The sequence below is a fragment of the Loxodonta africana genome, chromosome 21, assembly GCF_030014295.1.
Source record: "Loxodonta africana isolate mLoxAfr1 chromosome 21, mLoxAfr1.hap2, whole genome shotgun sequence".
Classification (NCBI taxonomy): Eukaryota; Metazoa; Chordata; class Mammalia; order Proboscidea; family Elephantidae; genus Loxodonta; species Loxodonta africana.
The window spans coordinates 29,337,933-29,354,107 of NC_087362.1; the positions used below are offsets into that span (position 1 = coordinate 29,337,933).

Genomic DNA, 16,175 nt, shown 5'->3' on the forward strand with positions numbered 1-16,175 from the left:
CTTGGCCTCAAGGAACAATGTGAGACGTTGCCTGAAATGTTAATTTCCGTTCCTCATTTCATCATCCCCTGGCAGGGCGGTAGCTGTGTGAGTGTGTGTGTGTGAGTGTGTGTGTGTGAGTGTGTGTGTGTGAGTGTGTTTGAGTGTGTGTAGGGCTGGCCCTGCCACATGGATTCAGTCCCCTTTCAAAGAAGGATTGTGGTGTGTTAAATCGTGCATCTGTTTCGTTTTGGGGGGGGGTCTTTTAATTTTACTCGAGGCCTGCTCTTCCGGGTTCACCTTTAAGGTTTCTGCTTCTGTTGTGTTTTTGGAAAACTAGTGTATACCAGCTTCCAAAAAGTGTTAGAAGAGGCTGTGAAATATTAAGCTGGGCTGAGAGGGCCCTACGCTTTGAAAACCTTTTTCTAACAGTTAAGGTGTAGCTTGCTTAGGGTTCATGGTTTTCGCAGGTCAGGAGAACAGCTTCATATCCATTTGTAAGAAGAGAGTGGTTTGGCAAATTTCTCAGAAGAGAAATCAGGTTTCAGGCTTTCTTAAACAGAGGTCTGGTGAGTCTGCAGTGATTTGAGCAATACCCTTAAGACTCGTTTTCAAGCGAGGAATAGCAGAATGCACAATTGTTGAATTGCAAAACAGAATATTTTGGTCCTTTTTGGAGGGGTGATGAGAAGTATTCAGGAAAACTATGTAAGATGATATTGCTAGTGGAAATCGTGCCATTGAAACTGTTACTATTTTCGTTTTGTGCAAACCCAGTCAATGGCATAACTTGGATAGTTCTAAATCAGAGACCCTGAGACTGTTTATTTGCTGCCTTTGGGACCTTGATTTCTCTTACTAAATGTTGACTGTTGTGGAAGACGTAGAGTTCTGTGTCTTTTGAGAATGATTGCACAAGTACTCTGATACTACTTAGCAACTGTAGTTAAAAAAGGCAAAACATCTTGCTCAACATTGATTGTGAACCTTGAATTGGATCTCCATATAGTTGGTGTTTCCTCCCCCATCCTCCATTCAGCTGTTGTTCTTCTCTTTCTTGTGTTTTCACGGTTAGGAGCAGGATCTCATTTGATAGGCTGGCCATTCTGAATGGAATGGGATGGGAGGGAACAAAGACCAAGTTGCTCTGACATTTTCCTCTGTTCTTTTGTGCATGCCTCTTGATTTACTTGAGTGAAATACTACCCAAAAGATATTGCTAAATTTGACCCAAACCTGAAACTTTGAGAAGTTCATTTTTAAAGGCATCACATAGTCTTGAATTCTTCATTTGCAGTTCTGATTTTGTGTCAGCCTTCCAACTTGCAGTGCCTCTGTCAGACGTTTGTCTCTAGACCCTCTTACACAGCCATGTTGATCACTAAACCAGATGGGCTGCTTATGACTAGTGGCTCTCATGTTAGCCGTAATTACAGTGTTTATGCAGTGACAAATAGGACTTTCTACAAATGTAGTTAAAGAAACTATGCTATTTGTATTTGAGGACGTTTTTCAAGAAGCTTTGTGTGCCTTGGATTTTTAAGTACATTTGACATGGTAAGGTTATGTTTCATCAAATATAAGAGGAGAGTTATTTTGCATATGGGCAATGAGCCCATCATCAATTAAATGACATAATTAGAGAGTATCAGTAAATGCTGGTTCAGAGAATAATCTGCATTTGTTGCCAAAATAAGTGTTTTGATCTGTCCATTACTCTTTATAAGTCTCTTAATCCCTCAAATGGTAAGTATAATGCGTGAGCTTCCTTTTAGTAAGATAACTCGTTGGTGTCGAGTTGGTTCAGACTTACAGCTACCCTAAAGGACAGAGTAGAACAACCCCGTAGGATTTCCAAGCCTGTAATCTTTACAGAAGCATACTGCCACATCTTTCTCTCATGGGGTGGTTGGTGGGTTTGAACTGCCAACCTTTTGGGCAGCAGCCAAGTGCTTAACCACTGCACCACCAGGGCTCTGTTGATTCTGATAAGGATGTGCCTATTACTAAATGGCTGTTTTTGGTTTGATGGACCTTATTCCTAATATCTCTAAGGCTACAGTCAGACTCAGCAGTGCATTTAAATGTGTGCTTTTGTTATTCTGATATGCTTATCTTAACTCCTGCTTCTGTTCTCCATATTTAAAGTTTTCTTTGTGGTTCACTTTTGGATCACATAATATTTTATATATATATGGCAGAAATACAAATATTTTTATGGTAAAGTCCCGAACGGCTATCATGGCCTAACTCTGGGAGACCTTGCATGACTCTGCTCTCTGCATAGGTCCCTGCTTGGATCCTTGGTCGCTCTCTCTCAAAACTCCTTATGCTGGCTGCATTGGCCATGTGCCTTCTTAGCCTGCCACGCACCCATCCAAGGCCTCCTATGCTCCCCACCCCCAACTCCGAGGTAACTTCTACTTGGCCTTTGGGTCTTAGTTAAATATTACTTCCTCTTAGAAAGCCTTCTTAGTCGCCACTCCCATGGAGGGTGGCCTCTCATACCTTGTCTCATCAACAAAGAACTTAACAGTGAAAATTTACAAGTATGTAATTATGTGTGTTCTGGATGATTGAAGGGCTCTGAGCTAAATGAGGATAGGGACCCTAAGTCATAGAAGTTGTTTGAGAAATATTTGTTGAATGAAAGACATTTTGTAGGTTATCTAATCTATTGCTCTGTAAACCTCAGATGACTTTTTTACTGGATTGTTGCCGTGCTTATGTTTAAAGCTTTATGAAAGTGAGTAATTTTGAAGGGGGAAACTGGATCATGAACTTCTGTTTGTTTGATTAGAAATTCTGCTGTGTGAATTTCAGCCATTTTTCCACATTTTTATCATAAGTTTGCCTTAACATTTTAAGTCAAAGTGTGGGATATGGCTTTCAAAACAGGGACAGAACAAGAGATAAAGAAAAATAACAAAACGGGAAGGTTGTCTTTGTGGGAAGAAAATACTTTCTGTGAAAGCAAAGTTCTAGTAGAACTGCTTTTTGAGGCCAACATAGAGGACCGGAAGCAGTTTTTATTCTGATTTCCGCATACTTTCCATAAAGGTTTCAGCGTGGTAAAGGCTTTGCTGAAATTGAAGGCTTGGCTGAGTGTAGTTTGTTGCTGTTTCTGCTCATGATACTTAAGTGTTTCATGGAGAACTTCGAGCATTTCTAGCCAAATGTAACATGAACGTAGTTAACCATAATAATGGGGTCATTCTCAGAGTTGTAGCATTTCAGTTACAAAAAAAAAATAGTGTATTTAGGGGGAAGTAACACCAAAATGGGGTTATGTGTTACTTTTCCCATTTAGGTTTATGTTTTATAAATTTTCTCTAATGAATCTGTTATATAATTGGCAAAAAGGTCCCTGTTTTTTTTTTTTTTTTTTTGTGCTTTAGGTGAAAGCTTACAGCTCAAGTTAATTTCCAATGCAAAAATTTATACACATATTGTTATGTGACACTAGTTGCACTCCACCTTTCCACCCCGGGTTTCCTATGTCCATCCAACCAGCTCCTGTCCCCTTCTGCCTTTTCATCCTGTCCCCAGACAGGGAGTTGCCCATTTAGTCTCCTGTATCTGCTTGAACTAAGAAGCACGCTCTTCATGAGTGGTATTTTATGTTTTATAGTCCACTCTAATCTTTGTCTGAAGAGTTGGCTTCAGGAATGGTTTTAGTTCTGGGTTAACTGAGTGTTTGGGGGCCATGTGTTCGAGGGTTCCTCCAGTCTCAGTCAGACCATTAAGTCTGGTCTTTTTACATGAATTTAAGTTCTGCAACCCACTTTTCTGCTGCTCTGTCAGAAACTCTCTGTTGTGTTCCCTGTCATTGGTGGTAGCCAGGCACCATCTAGTTAAAAGGTTGCTTTTGAAAAGACTAATCCTGGGTGTAACTTGGAGGCTTGAGTTTTTGGTTTGATAACAGTAGGTTGATTTGTATGGCTTTACTGTTTACCTTTTTTGGATAGCAAGGGGTGAGGGGAATTGGTTGAGGGGAGTTGGTTGGCTGTGGTTGAAGACATTTAAAGACATCATTCTAGATTTAAGAAATCTAACAGTTCCAAAGCTGGTTCTGTGAATAAAGAGTTAAGCAGATTTTCAGTGTGAAAATAAATCTTTAATTTGTTATGACTAAGGTTTTTCAGGGGCTGAATGGACTGAATATCCTGTTGATGGGACAAGGCTTCTTTGATGCCGCCTACTCCTTCAACCCTCCGCCCTCCATTTTTCCTTCTTCTTTAAGGCCAAGGTTGAAGCTGCTATCAGGGGAGTGCTGTGGAGCAGGCGTTGCTGTCTGAGTTACAGTGTCCTTAAACTGTCTGGCTAAGGGCAAGACCTAAGTTTCCAGTCTGCCCTTGGGATCTGTGCAGTGAATTATTTATTATCCTAGAAATCTGTAGGCACTCTTTTTCCACTTGTAAAGAAACCAGTGTGCACCTGTTCTTTATTCAAAAATCTTGGCCTTTTCTCTACACAAAATGTTTTTGATCACTTAGATCAAAAAAATTTTTTTTTTTGTCAAGGTTAACTAAAATTCTTACCCCTGCCCTGTACTTGTTTAACTCTAAAAAACGATCTTTAGAAGTGGTTAAAGTTAGAATTTAGCTCGCATTTAATACATCAGAAGTTATTTTTCATCCAAAATGTAGCAAATAGACTTCTTTTTCTCATGTCATTAATAGCGATTATCCGCTTTTCCTCTTTTTCCAGTGGCAGTTTTCAGAGGTTGGACCCAGAATGCTAATGTCCTAGAATAATGACTATTTCTAAATGACAGGAAGATGCATAGGGTTCATGAGGTTTTTGACCAAAGTTATGTTGGGCTTTTTTCCCCAGTGTAGTTAATATCTAGCAAAATAAACAAAAAAGACTTTCATTTAGTTCTGGGTATTTAAAAACTCTATGCCTCATTTATCTCCAGTTGCCTGAGTTCCAGGAGCTGAGGACTGATACCCTCTTTTACGTAGGTTTAATATAAAACTGAAAAAGGTGAATTGCATGGAAGTTTTATTAAAATTGAGATTCATAGAAATTCTGTAACTGTTTCAAGACAATAACTTCTCTTTATTTGACTCTTTAGTGTAAACTGGAGATCATTATAGCTATAGTGTTTGAGTTTATCTTAGAGAAGGTGAGAGAAGCAATGAAGAGCCTGATTACTCTTAAGAAACTGAACCTTGTTAGTCTGCAACATGTTTCTAAATGTGGTTTTACATCCTGCAAAACAGGAAATAAAAATAAAAAACCAAAAAAACCCCAGAGCAACATTCTTGAAAGAATTAATTTTTTTAAGAAATTACTAAAATGTCTGGCTAATTAAAGGAGAGGCAGAATTTCACATTAAAAATCTTGCCTCTTTGGATGATCACAAAGAAGAAAATCTAGCCTCTAGGAGTCAGAAAAATGTGTTGAAAACGTGCCGTGTTACCGAAGTATACCATAAGCCCATGTTTGATTGTGATTTCAAGGAGTTTTAGACTGTGAATTTTTTATTGGCAGAGTTGTATGTTTTGTTCTGTAATGTATTTGTTACCTACGTAGGTATTTTCATTACTTTGAGAACAGTTCATCTGAAATTTGAAGTTCTTTAAAACATTTTCTTAGGAATTTTTTTCCTGACTGTTGAGAAAAGTAATCTTTGAATTGTATCCTTTATCTTTTAATACGAAACTTAGAAAAGTGATATGTGCTTTCACTCATAACTTAAGTAACTTTCAGCAGATACAACCTTCATGAGATTTACATGTGAACTTTTTTTTCCTTTGGTAAAGTGATTAGATCTGAATCTGCTAAACTTGTGTTCTCTTGAGATGCCTGGCTTTTAAAGAAAAAACTATGTGAAAGCAATAACTTTAATCTCTAGAAAAAGCATACTTCAGTGGAGTCTAATGATACAGTGAATTTTGAGAACATTGGGGGGAAATCTCTCAGAATTTAAGCTATGACTTCTCCTTTTTCTTTTCCCTAATAGCTTTCTTATAAGTCCCCAAATAGTATTTGTTCAAAGAGAATGGGAAATGGAAGGTAGAGGGTGGGAAAAAGAAGTAACAAAATAAAACAAAAACCCAAACCTGTTGCTGTTGAGTTTATTCCGATTCTTAGTGACCCTATAGGATTGAGTAGAACTGCCCCATAGGGTTTCCAAGGCTGTAATCTTTATGGAAGCAAACTGCTGCTTGGGATTTCAAACTGCCGATCTTTTGGTTAGTAGTTGAGCGCTTAACTGCTGCACCACCAAGACTTCTTCAAAGTAACAAATAAAAATCTCGTTGCTGTCAAGTCGTTTCCAACTCATAGTGACCCTAGAGGACAGAGTAGAACTGTGTCATAGGGTTTCCAAGGAGCGCCTGGTGGATTCCAACCGCTCACCTTTTGGTTAGGAGCGGAGCTCTTAATCACTATGCCACCAGGGCTCCAGAAGTAACAAAAGGAGGTTATAAAAGATGGGAGGAAAACATACGCTCTCAGAATTGGGAGAAACAGTTGTTTTTTAAAAATATTAATATTTATTTTTTAAAATATTGAATATTTTTTAATATTTCAGTGCTGTCATTATTATTGCTGCTGTAACAAATTACCACAAATTTAGTGGCTTAAAACAATACAGATTTATTATCATACATTTCTCTCATACAGTCTGACCTGGAGTTTATTGGGCTGGCTCCTTCTTTGGAGACTCCTGGGAAGAATCCTCTTTGCCTTTTCCAGCTTCTAGAGCCTTACCCAAGCCCTGATGTTATCTTTTGCCTGATATGCATGTGAAAGCTGGCCAGTGTATAACGAAGACTGAAGAAGAGTTGATGCCTTTGAATTATGGTGTTGGCGAAGAATATTGAATATACCACAACTGCCAGAAGAACAAACAAATCTGTCTTGGAAGAAGTACAGCCAGAGTCCTCCTTGGAAGCGAGGATGGTGGGACTTTGTCTCCTGTACTTTGAACATGTTACCAGGAGGCACCAGTCCCTGGGGAAGGACATCATGCTTCATAAGGTAGAGGGTTAGCCTAGAAGAGAAAGACCCTCAAAGAGATGGATTGCCACAGTGGCTGCAACAATGGGCTCAAACATAGGAAGGAAGTTGTGAGGATGGTGCAGGACCAGGCAGTGTTTCCTTCTTTTGTACATAGGGTCACTATGAATCAGAACTGACTCATTAGCACGTGACAACAACAGAGGCTGTGCCTGCATTCCTTGGTCTGTGATCTCTTCTTCCGTCTTCAAAGCCAGCAATGTTATATCTTTGATTTTTCTTCTGCCTCTCTTCCTCTTTCAAGTACGTTGTGATTACACTGGGCCCACCTGGATAATGCTGATTAGTAACCTTAGTTGTCCTCTGTTGTATAACCTAAAATATTCACAGGTTCGGGGATTAGGATGTGGAACTTGGTGGGGTTATTCTGCGCGTGCTAGGATCCCATGTATGCTATTATAGCAGATGAGGTTGGGGTCAGATCATTGAGCAGGTTTGCTTCAGTCCATTAGAACCATTTTAGCTATTGGAAAGCTTCAGTGCCATTGTAGTGTGGCATTGTTTGGGCATTTGTGAGCATGCTGTAAATTTAAGAGTCCTGGGGAAACTTTTTTAATAACCTTTATTTTGGAGTAATTTTGGACATGCAGAAAAGTTACAGAAATAGTACAGTTTATAACCTTCATCCAGTTCCCCTAGCGTTACCATCTTACATAACATTGGTAAGGTTGTCAAAGTGAGTAAATTAACATTGGTACATTACTATTAACTAAGCCTGACTTTATTTGGATTTCGCCAGTTTTTCCACTGATGTCTTTTTGCTCTTCTAGGATCCATTCCAGGATACCACACTGGATTTAGCTGTCATGTCTCCTTAGTCGTCTTCTGTCTCTAACAGTTTCTTAGGCTTTCCTTGTTTTTCATGACCATGACCCCCTTAAAAAGTACAGTCTTTGTTTTTTAAGTCTTTGTAACCATTTACCCATTTGGCCCAGTTGTAAAGCGCTGTGTAGTTGTTGACTTTGGGTTTACTTGACTACTTTTCCAAGTGTGGTCTGCTCTTTAGTGAGAGAACAGTCTTGTGTCTTTTTTCAATACGTTTTATGGAGGGGTATTCTAAGACTAGATAGCTTGCTCCTGTGTGTACATTGGGAAATGTGTTTATCGGTTGCTTGTGTGTAGAAGACTGTTGTAGGAAACACAAAGGTGACTGAGACCCAGTCCTGCTCTGAGTATACAGTCTGATGGGAAAGAGAGGGGTTCAGATGACTAGAACCTGTGTTGTTAGGGGCTGGTATTAGGAAAAGAGATACGAACAAAGTGCTTCAGGAGTTTAGGGGAGAAAAAGAGACCACATCCGGTTCTGGGAAGATTTAATATAGGAAGTGCAACTGAAGCAGTGCTTTCAAGAAGAGGTGGAATGTCAAGGTGCAGAAAACAGGGTTTGGCCATCTTAAAGTGAGAGAAAGCTCTCTAGACAGAGACTGGAAAAGGCGGGATGTAAGTTGAGATGTGAGCTAAACGTTGGATGTCAGCTGAACACAGGTCTCATGAAGGAGAATAGTACCAGGGAAGGCTAGAACAATGGATTGGAGTCAAATTGTGTAGGGTGTTGAATGATAAAGACCTGACTGGGTCAACGAAGGAGAGGCATTGCATTTTTTTGAGGCAGGAGATGCTGTGTCAGAATTTGACAGTAGTGAACAGGACAGGTCAGGCACAGAAGGAGCAAAGAGTAGATGGGCTTTGTAGTACTCCAGTGCCTAAACTTGGAGTACTCTTTACCTTACTACAAAGAAAGAAATGGTTTCTAGGAATGTGCAGAAGAAATCAACTGAACTTGGTCATAGGGTGTGAAAGGTGAATGGAAGGGTGCTGTTTTGTCTTGGGCTAGTACTTTTACAACCCCACCATCCTCTGCTTTGGAAGAATATCGGGTTTAAAAAGATGTTTCAAAAGGAACACTATTACAAACGTAGGAATGCCATGTTCTACGGAAAAATGTAAAATAACAGAAATGAATGATGGGGTTTAAAATTCATTGTAGGGATAATACTTGAGTTTAGTACACTTGTATCCAAGACAAAGTTTCTGATCCTTGCCCTCAAGGAGTTTCAGTCAAGACAGTGTAAACTAGAGACCAAGGGTAGTAGATTTGTGTTCATGTAGGAGGGGACTAAGGAGCCCTGGTGGTGCTGTCGCTAAGTGCTTGACTACTAGCTGAAAGGTTGGCAGTTCGAACCCACCAGCCTGTCTGAGGGAGAAGAGACCTGGGATCTGATTCCATAAAGATGGAAACCCCATGGGGCGGCTCTACTCTGTCCTCTATAGGGTTGCTGTGTGTTGAAATGGACTTGATATTCCACAACAAAAATACCAATCTGAGCTGGAGACTTTGGAGCTTAGAGGAGCAGTGAGCCTGCCGACAGAGATAGTGTACAATTAAGAACAGTGATTCTTTTATTTGCCCAAATAAAGACCTGTCTGGACTTTTTTTTTTTTGTATCAGCACATATCATTAGGTACCTAATTAGTATTTGGTTGAAAGGTCACTTAATTAAAAGTTGTGATTTTAAAGAAGGGCTCATGGACCGAGTAAGGAGTAATATATAGCAGGGAATAAAATTCGATACTCTATGCAGAAAATGTTTAGTGTGTTAAACCTTTGCCGAGCTTACTAACCTAGTATAAGACTATTTGTAATTTGCATCAGGTTAGCAGAATCTAGCCTTTATCGTGAATGGACTAGAATATGAAGAACATGGTGCCTCTGGACTGTATGTATTTGTAAGGTTAGCAAAGCTCAGGAGTGATGGAGAAGCTTGCTTAGGGAGGCTTCGGCTGGGTGGCAGACTGTTGGTTGTGCTGTTTCCATCCAGGTCCTAAATAGCATTCAGCTCAACTGCAAATGCAGAAATAAATGGAGAGCATACCTCTTTGTTTTGGACAGGCTGAAGTTGTAGGCGGCAGCAGGATCTGATGGCAAGGCACACTTGGAGTAAGACACCTCTCTCGGTGCAGGTTCTCCTTGGTGGGCAGTGCTGAAGGACGCTTTAGGTTCCCTGTGTGGCGCGTTGATTTCTTTGTGTTTATTTTTACATAAATCCTCCACAATTCTGCTGAATCTTGTTGCTACCAACCTCTCTATAACATTAAAGGATTTTACTTTTTCAGCTAACTGACAACTCTTTATCTTGATGGAGAGAATTTGTCTTTATAGTGTTACGGTGACACGGTGTGAATCCACCAGTGTTCCTTTCTTGATTATCAGAGTGCACTGGGTTTAGAAGTTTCACAGCAATGACATTTCCATATTGAAGTCATTGAGTGACCTTAGCTCTAGTGTTTCACAGACGTAATAGTTAAAATGGGCAGGGAGTAAAGGATACACAGAGAGTGTCTCAGAAGGAGCGGCTGCTGGCTGCTTTCTCTGTGTGCCTTTCCTGAGCAGTCTGAAGGTTGACTTGCCATTTCTTTGTGTCATCATCTTGTACTTTTACACTGGATGTTTGTCCAGGGCTGTTTTTAAGGACTAACTTTTCAATGATCAGGGTAAATAAAAATATTTTAAGATCAGTGGGCTAATCAAGACTATTTGGGTTTGAAGTGTCCGTAGCTGGGGATGAAGTCAGTTCCTCTTGGGCTTGTGGATTTAAGGTGAAGGGAACAATATGTGTCTCACCTTTAGTCCACAGACTCTGCTCTTTCAGTTGCATCTGCAGGCTGCATTGATATGAGATTTTAAAACATGGCAGAGAATACATAATAGATAAGGGGTACCAGATATTATTGTGGAACCATGCTTTACTACCTCTCTTTGAAAATGTCAGCTTTACGCCTCTTACCTCCAGAGGAGAGGCTAGAAGTTGGTTGTGGGTGGTGAACTGGGAAGGGGAGAGATTTGTACAAATATCAAAATGTTAAACTCGTTTATTTGTGTGTGTATGCATGTATGTGTATATGTATGTATATGTACACACTTCAATAAAGCAAATAAGGGTCACAGGAACTGATACTTCTTAGACATGACGAATCACCTCACGAGTTCAATTTTCTTAGTTTGAAGATTTAGGGTTGCAGTCTCATCAGACAACTAGGTTGATTGCCATAATATAGTTTATATTCTACATCCTAGTCTGGTGAGTAGCATCGGAGGTCTTCAAAGCTTGTGAGTGACCATCTGAGATACACCTATTGGTGTCTCCTAATCTGGAGCAAAAGAGAAAGTAGGAAACCCAAGACTTGGAGAAGGAACCAATCTACAGGACTAATAGTCTACCAGGGCCCTCCTCTACCCTGATGCTCGAAGTAGATGATGCCCAGCTACCAATACTGAGTGTTTGGATCAGGATGGCTCCTGATAGAAAGGGAGAAAAATGTGAAAGAGAACTTCAAATTTTCAAAAATCCCAGACTTACTGGACCCACTCGAGTCGGGAGGAATCCCTGAGACTGTTACCCTGAGGTATTCCTTAAGCCTTGAACTGAAACTATTCTCTCAAGTTGCATTTTAGCTAAATAGCAGGTTAGCCCATAAAGGAATGAATATCACCCTTGAGCACTGTACTGTTTTAAAACATCTGTTTGAGACCAAAAGCATAGATGAAAAGGTTGGGGGGCTTCTGAGTCTAGGTTAATGGGAATGGAATAACTAGAATGGAAATAATGAGAATATTGATACAATGTGAAGAATGTAACCAGTATCACTGAACAATATGTATAGAAATTGCTAAAAGGGAACCTGTTTTGCTCTGTACGTTTCCACTGACAATACTATAAAATAGTATTTAAAAAACAAACAAACAAAACTTGTTTGTTCTGTGTGATGGCCTGGCATATGAGTATTTATTCCAGCTACTTCTGTATTTTCAGTTTAAGTACAAAATCAAGTAGCTACAATAGAAAATATATATATATATATATATATATTTGTATGTATAGTGTCCCTACATACCTTTCCCTCAAGAATTGTAGAATATTGTTGGAGAGAAAACTTTAAGAATATTCAGTAAATGAAATGAAGTCTGATTTCTTCCAGTGTAAAGGTTCTTCAGAGTTGCAGCAGCCCCTGGAGACCTGGTCCATCTTCCCGTTTCCCACTTGTCCAGAGCATTTGACTGAGGAGTGGGAGAGCTGGAGCTTGAACCCTTATCCTGACTAGCAGCTTAGGAGACTTCCAAAACTTTCTGTGTAAATATTTGTCGTTGGTGGCTAAGTTTTTTTAGCCTGTAGCTTTCCTCTTTGAGAACGTGGTTTTTTCCCTTTGTCATCTGATAAGGTTTAGAGCTGATAGACATTTGCACAGATGAAAGTTCATGCAGCTCTTTTCTTTTTCCCCCGATTGAAATAAATGCACGATTTGATTTGGAAGCCTAGAGTGTAATTCTGAGAAGGAGACCTTCGTTATTAATAGCTGATACCGTCTGGACTGTCTGTGTTTCCATGACTATGCATCTCAGCGGAGAAATGGCCCTTCCCTCAGCTAGTGGCTTTCCTATGCCCTCATTGGAGAGAATGCTAGTTTCCTTGCCTGAGAACACAGCTCGGTGGGTTAGAGCAGGTGTGGATGAGTGGTTTTAGATTTTATCCCCAGTGGGCCTATTTCTCAAATGTTAAGATCTAATTAAGTACTAAAAATGACTTTTTGGATGTAAAACTTTAGTTCATTCTAGATGTTAGTGAATTTATACTAATGGTTTATTATTAACATTGCTTCTGTTTGTACTTTTCTCTCCTTGTTTCGTGGGACCTTGTTTAATAAGGAAGTACGCTAACAAGGTATAGCTAATGCTCACCTAGTACTAGAGTGCCATTTAAAAATGATTTTACACCAGCAGGGAGCAGTCCAGGGTTTTCAGCCTCCTTGTTCCCAGTGCACGCGGAGTGCTGTGAGGCCTCCCCCGAGTCTGATATTCTACTTCTGTTCCATCCCTGTCACTGGTGCTGTAGTACTAGTGGAATCTGTACATGCTTTTTGCTTTAAAAGATAATCGAATGATGAAAACTTAAATATATTTTACAAATGAATTTAAAAGCAAACATCAAGTGCTGATTAATCTAGGGAAGTATTTGTATTGGCTGTTTTAAATAGCCCTTAGTTTTATTAAAAGCCATTCCTGAGTAGTGAGGTATTTCTTATATCAAGTCATATTTGTATTATACAAGAAGGCAAAACTGTCAGAGGTCAGTTTTCTGTCAGCCGAAACTCTTCAGGGCAGTGATTCTCAAGGGACTGGGTCTGGACAGACATAATGATCTGTTCCTGATCAAACTGCTGCCCCCTGTGAGCAGGTTGGAAGCCATGGGACATGTCTGATAGCGACGGAGGAGACGTACTGTGCGTGCAGTTATCAAAGTTGAAACCTTTACCCCAGTTTTGGGGTCATTTAATGAGGAAACAGTGGGTCTAGTGGGCCTCCATGAATCTCACTTGTAGTAGCCAGCATGTTTAGCTTTCCAGACTACCTCATCCTTGAAAAACTCCTGAATAACTCAAGTTTCATTCTATTGCCATGGGCTTCCTTCTTTGATGTTAGTGCTGTGGGAATAACGAGTTTTCATTAACCATCAAGAATTATTTGTAAGAAGTCCTAATGAGACATGTCATAGAAAGATGTCAGTTGTTGCCATGTTGTTGTTGTTAGGTGCTGTCGAGTTGGTTCCGACTCCTAGTGACCCTGTGCACAACAGAATGAAACACTGCCCGGTCCTGAGCCATCCTTACAATCGTTGCTTTGCTTGAGCTCATTGTTGCAGCTACTGTGTCAATCCACCTCATTGAGGGCCTTCCTCTTTTCCACTGACCCTGTGCTCTGCCAAGCATGATGTCCTCCAGGGACCGATCCCTCCTGAGAACATGTCCAAAGTATGTAAGACGCAGTCTTGCCATCCTTGCCTCTAAGGAGCATTCTGGCTGTACTTCTAAGACAGGTTTGTTCATTCTTTTGGCAGTCCATGGTATATTCAGTATTCTTCGCCAACACGGCAGTTCAGAGGTGTCAGTTCTTCGGTCTTCCTTATTGTCCAGCTTTCACATGCGTATGATGCAATTGAAAATGGCTTGGGTCAGGCGCACCTTAGTCTTCAAGGTGACATCTTTGCTCTTCAACACTTCAAAGAGGTCCTTTGCAGCAGATATACCCTGTGCAATGCGTCATTTGCTTTCTTGACTGCCGCTTCCATGGCTGTTGCTTGTATATCCAAGTAAAATGAAATCCTTGACAACTTCAGTATTTTCTCCGTTTATCATGATGTTGCTCACTGGTCCAGTCGCGAGGATTTTTGTTTTCTTTATGTTGAGATGCAATCCATACTGAAGGCTGTGGTCTTTGACCTTCATTAGTAAGTGCTTCAAGTCCTCTTCACTTTCAGCAAGCAAGGTTGTGTCATCTGCATAATGCAGGTTGTTAATGAGTCTTCCTTCAATCCTGATGCCCCGTTCTTCTTCATATAGTCCAGCTTCTCGTATTATTTGTTCAGCATACAGATTAAATAGGTCTGGTGAAAGAATACAACCCTGATGCACACCTTTCCTGACTTTAAACCAATCAGTATCCCCTTGTTCTGTCCGAACAACTGCCTCTTGATCTATGAAAAGGTTCCTCATGAGCACAATTAAGTGTTCTGGAATTCCCATTCTTCTCAGTGTTATCCATAGTTTGTTATGATCCACACAGTCGAATGCCTTTGCATAGTCAATAAAGCACAGGTAATCATCCTCCTGGTATTCTCTGCTTTCAGCCAGGATCCATCTGACATCAGCAATGATATCCCTGGTTCCACGTTCTCTTCTGAAACTGGCCTGTATTTCTGGCAGTTCCCTGTTGATATATTGCTGCAGCCATTTTTGAATGATCTTCCATATTGTTGCCATATTCTACAAATAATGGCACTGCACAGGAATTGCGGTTCTACACCTACCTGTGGACTGAGAGAATGTGGGCCTAGGGAGTAGGCTTCTTGCTGGGTTGTGTGACTCTTTGGTAATAATAGTAAGAATGAAAAGGACACTATTACCCTGCTTTGGCTGTATACTGAGTAGAACATTCAGGTTGTTTATCAGGGGCAGAAAGTTGGTGAGACTGGATCTGTTTGAGGCCATGGTGGGGTCTATGAGCTATTGAAGCAAAAGGAGAAATGTGAATAGATTGGGGTTGGGAAGTAATGTTTAAGTGTGGGAAAGTGAACTCTAACAATCTGGCTTTTACTTTTCTTCCAGTTTTTGTCTATCCTATTTTTTTATTGTTGTCAGAGTGTGGGGGCAGTGGCAGTTCAGCAGTAGAATTCTTGCCTTCCATGTGGGAGCCTCAGGCTTGATTCCCAGCTAACACACCTCATGCTCAGCCAGCACGGGTTGCTGTAATGCTGTGAACAGATTTCAGCAAAGCTTCCAAACTAAGATGGACTAGGAAGAAAGGCTTGGTAACCTGCTTCCAAAAACCAGCGAATGAAAACCCTATGGGTTGTGAATGCTCTGATCTGCAGCTGATCGTGTGCGTGGCTCAGGACAGGGCAACGTTTGTTTCATTGTACATGGAGTTGCCATGAGTCCGTGGGTGACTCCGTGGCAGCTAACAGCAGCAGGAGCAGCTTTAAGTTTAACTAGCTGTATAAAATTATATAAATTGCCAGCCAGGGGTTGTGTTCTAGTACTGTACGTATATGTAAATGTATATTGTGTGTTCTGCCTCACAGTGAGATGAGTTTGCCCTTAGGGTGAAAGACACTTGAAGTCTGGGACCAAGTCCCGTCTCACCCCAGCTCTTCTCTTGCCTAGCAGAGAGCCAGATTCAGAGGGTAGGGAAGAAAATGTGCTAGTGGTTTTGGTGGAGCAGAGGCTGTTGTACTGACATCTCTGCTTTGTCTCGAGTTCAGGGAACACTACTAAGATTATAGCTCCAAATTAGGTGTTAAAAGCACTTCGTAAACGTATACATTATATGACTTAAACAAACAAAGCAAACTGGTTGTCATTGAGTCAATTCTGACTCATAGTGACCCTATAGTACAGAGTAGAACTGCCCCATAAGATTTCCAAGGAGTGACTGGTGGATTCGTACAGCCGACCTTTTGGTTAGCAGCCGAGCTCTTAACCACAGTACCACCAGGACTCCTTAGATGATTTAGGCCTGGACCATTTTTATCATAGAGAAGGTATGAGCCTAAGTGACGTGAATAGTCAAACTCTTAGGATATGACAGACAAGGGTTGGCTAGAATTTTCAGA

General features: G+C 40.5%; 1 protein-coding gene across 17 annotated transcripts in view; it reads left to right on the forward strand.

The window, feature by feature from the left end:
* The window catches only part of ANKRD11 (ankyrin repeat domain containing 11), a 281,034-nt gene that overhangs the window by 872 nt on the left and 263,987 nt on the right, over positions 1 to 16,175 (forward strand). For 10 of the 17 annotated variants that reach the window (XM_064273640.1, XM_064273639.1, XM_064273641.1 and 7 more), the window contains exon 1: positions 1 to 16,175. This exon is cut by the window's right edge. The exons of 5 other annotated variants lie outside the window; for them this stretch is intronic. The gene's annotated coding sequence lies outside the window, so the exon portion shown is untranslated. 2 more of the 17 variants (XM_064273644.1, XM_064273637.1) reach the window with 1 other exon arrangement.